This window comes from Tachypleus tridentatus, chromosome 12 (genome assembly GCF_004210375.1).
Source record: "Tachypleus tridentatus isolate NWPU-2018 chromosome 12, ASM421037v1, whole genome shotgun sequence".
In the NCBI taxonomy this organism is placed as follows: domain Eukaryota; kingdom Metazoa; phylum Arthropoda; class Merostomata; order Xiphosura; family Limulidae; genus Tachypleus; species Tachypleus tridentatus.
Genome location: NC_134836.1, coordinates 68,824,561 through 68,828,117, shown reverse-complemented (window position 1 = coordinate 68,828,117; position 3,557 = coordinate 68,824,561). Strand labels below are relative to the sequence as shown.

Below are 3,557 nucleotides of genomic sequence, written 5' to 3'. Positions count from 1 at the left end.
TGTTACTTGTACTCTCAAATGCAGTAGTTCTACATTGATTAACTGAATAAAAATTAATAATAACGAATTTCAAGATAGATTTAGTTGATACTTTGCACAGTTGGTTGTGATTTTTTGGTAAGCAAATTCACCATTTTGTGTTAAACAAGAGAAACCAAAACCATAAATCGGTCAGTCACTACGTGGCGCTTAAGTCAAGGAAGAGAAATATAAAAACAAGCATGGCGGTAGTGGGAGCGGTAAGTGTAATATCCACTTGTTAATTGGGTTGTGTGTCAATACCAGTTAGAACGATCGAATTGAATAAAGATCAGTCTAAGGAATGTAAGTTCCTGAATATCGATAAACTTTTTAGTTGATTAACTCTGTGTACATATCTCATTACTGTAATAAACTAAGCCAGACGTCGTTAACGTAGCCGGGAAGTGAATTGTAATCGACAGGATCTCCTAAATGTTATGTGATAGTCAACAGTACATGTCTTACAATTACAACACGTTTGTTATTCTGGTCGTCAGTCCATAAAACGTAAACATCAACTTATCCGTTCTAATGAGAAATGATGATCTGTCTAACTGAACTGAACTATGTTCTTTGTTATGTAGGTTTACCGTGTTCTGTGAGAAATAGTCAACGCGCAGGAGGTAGGAAGCTCGTATGACAGGAGTCGACCGTCTGATTAATCAATATCTGATTAAGAGTGATCACTCTAGTGAGATATAAGTTTACTATGTATCTATTATTCACATGGTACAGTTAAGGTAATATTAAAAGATATAAGTGTTTCTTATAATCTGTTGTATGTATAAAATTTACATATGTGACAAACAATTACATTAAAATGACAAAAAATGTAAAGTTCTCGACCTTTCTGGGAAAAACACATCACGTGATGTTTCAGAGGCATGTTTATTAGTTTTGATGGTAAAGCATCCATTAATTAAGGCAGTGCCCCTAGCTTGGACAGCAGTAAGTCTTCGTCTTTATAACACTAAAATGAGGGGTTTGTTTCCTCAATAGATACAGCAGATAGCCCAGTGTGGCTTTGCTTTAAGAAAACACATACACTTCACACACCAAAGCAGTAGCAGAAGAAATAGAAAGAATCATTTGTTCTCTGTCTCCATTACATTATTTGCTGTCATGTGTACCAATAAAAGTTTTGTTCTTCTGCCATAAGAATTTGCATACAAAGGCTACAAGAAGCTGAAGTGACTTACAGCTGCAACCACTGGGCCAGTGTATGGCTTACTTATTTGTATTCTCTATATTGTGAATGAAGCAGTTAGGGTATATAAGATTTACAGGGGAACAATTAATATGGTTTTGATAAACATTTCCAAAAGTGTAGGTGGAGGGAACAATAGCAGTTAGGGTGCAGTTGATTGTGTAATGATGCAAAATTAAGCATTTTAATATAATTATTTATTAATGAGGTTATAAGTAATTGCAACAATACATATAACATTTTAATCTGTATGTGTGTATTGTATTTCTTCATTTGAAAAAGGGTGTGTGTGTGCAAGAAACCACATTTATTAAAGAGGAGATGTGGATAACAAGACTTCAGGAAGAACTAGTCTAGATTTTTATTTCTTTGTTATGTCTACACATCTAAAGGTTAAATGAGAATCTCTTTTTCATAGAACTGAAAGGAAAGTGAAATAACAATATAACTAGTTGTAATTTGCTAGACAAAAGTAGTTTGAAGTTCCTGGATTGGGTCTTCAGTGACATAATTATGAAGTGTCTGTTTCTTTTGCCAAGAAAGTGATCAGTTTAAACAGTTTGCTGGAAGAAACTTGTTTCTATCTATATTTCAGCTTAGATAAGTTTTTTTGTTACAAACTGGATTAACATCCTTGTGCCTACAAAATGATAATTTTGGTTTTTAGTAACAAGTGAAATTGTAATTATAATATTTTTGTTTGTTCATTTGTAGGTTTTTTCTTCTATTAATTTGTTAATCTTCCATTAAAAATTAATCATGGAAAACAGTAAAGGTCTTGACACTGAATTATTTTAGTGTTGCAGTCTTGTCACACAATAAAACTTGTGTTTGAAGATTTGTACATAAATTAGGTGGCCTATGTATCAATCAGTCTGTAAAACTTACTAAATTCTGTAGCAATACTGAAAATGAAAGTTAAACATGAAAAACTATTGATCCATGTTTTAGAACTTGTTTTGGAAAGTTAATGTTAGTATTAGCATGATAAATGTAGCAATACTGAAAATGAAAGTTAAACATGAAAAACTATTGATCCATGTTTTAGAACTTGTTTTGGAAAGTTAATGTTAGTATTAGCATGATAAAGAGTAATATAATAATCTGGAATCATACCACTGATGAATGCAAGCAACTAAAATTAACTTTTCATGTGAAACAAGCCATTTTATTTTGATTCAACTTTAACTTTTACTTTTAAATATTTGCTAGAACATAGCTTTATAAGTAAAAGTTATGGGCAGTGGACCAGTCATTTTTGTACCTATCTATGGTATACTTAATGATTAATGTTGCTCATTATTTTCTTTAGTTAAAACTTGGATATTCTTCACAAGTATAAAATGTATGCCTGTTTCACTATGACGTAATTTTTGTGTAACTTTATTGATGTGATAAAGAGATCATGATATCAAAGTTGTGAAATATACAATTATAGCAGTCTGATGAGCAATGTTATAGTAATTACTCAACCATGAAGTTGTAGTAAATCTTTAGTCATAGTTTACTGTAATGTCTCACATTTAGATACAGACTATTTGGATGAAAATTATTGTATAAGCTTATTTTATTAAATAACTTTGCAATCATTTTGGAAAGAGTCCTTTATATTTTTGCTTACATTTCTTTAGTTTATAAAAACTGTTGAACGTAGCAAACAATTTTGAAAAATATTATACATCAAGCTGATGTTTTGGGAAAGATATTATCCTTGTCAGTGTCCTGAAATACCAAAAAAAAGTGTGTGAATAATAAAACGAATTAAGTTGATTTTGTGTAAACGTATGTCTTTGTCCTTATTTAAGTAACCAAATATGTCATTGTTTAAGTTCACCAAATTAAAAAAAAATATTATTGTTTTTATTATTTCATGTTTCCAGTATTAAATAAAGTATTTAATTAAATACTTTTTATTGTAATAGCTCATTTAAAGTTGACTGAAGTTATCAAATTTAACAGAGTTAAACATGGCCCTTGAATATACTGAAGCCAAGAGAATGATGCATGTCACCTGTAATTTATAATGTATCATGTAGACATTATGAAATATATACTAATGCATAAAATTCTGTTTAGTTAAATAAACACTGAAAATAAGGTAACAAAGATTATCTTGTTGCTTACTGTCGCTCGGTTTTCAGCTCAGAGGAATTTCTTCCACTTGTTAGTTCTGTTCAGATGACAAACAGTACATCAATATTCATAAGGTAACTGTGCTTATTTGAAGATCAATGGAAGATTCATTTTAAATTTTGAATTAACCCTACAAATAAATTACACTATTTTCTTTGTTGAATGATTGAACATTATAAGATAAAAACACAGAGGT

At 30.4% G+C, this 3,557-nt stretch overlaps 1 long non-coding RNA gene across 2 annotated transcripts; it reads left to right on the top strand.

Moving 5' to 3' along the window:
• The first annotated feature begins 201 nt into the window (after positions 1-201).
• Positions 202-3,339, top strand: LOC143233501 (uncharacterized). Of its 2 annotated transcripts, XR_013018190.1 has the most exons (3): positions 202-239; positions 606-2,221; positions 2,319-3,339. It is a non-coding gene; the product is annotated as an uncharacterized LOC143233501 (long non-coding RNA). The 2 variants fall into 2 exon arrangements; XR_013018189.1 differs by having other exon boundaries at positions 223-2,221.
• Positions 3,340-3,557: the final 218 nt, after the last annotated feature.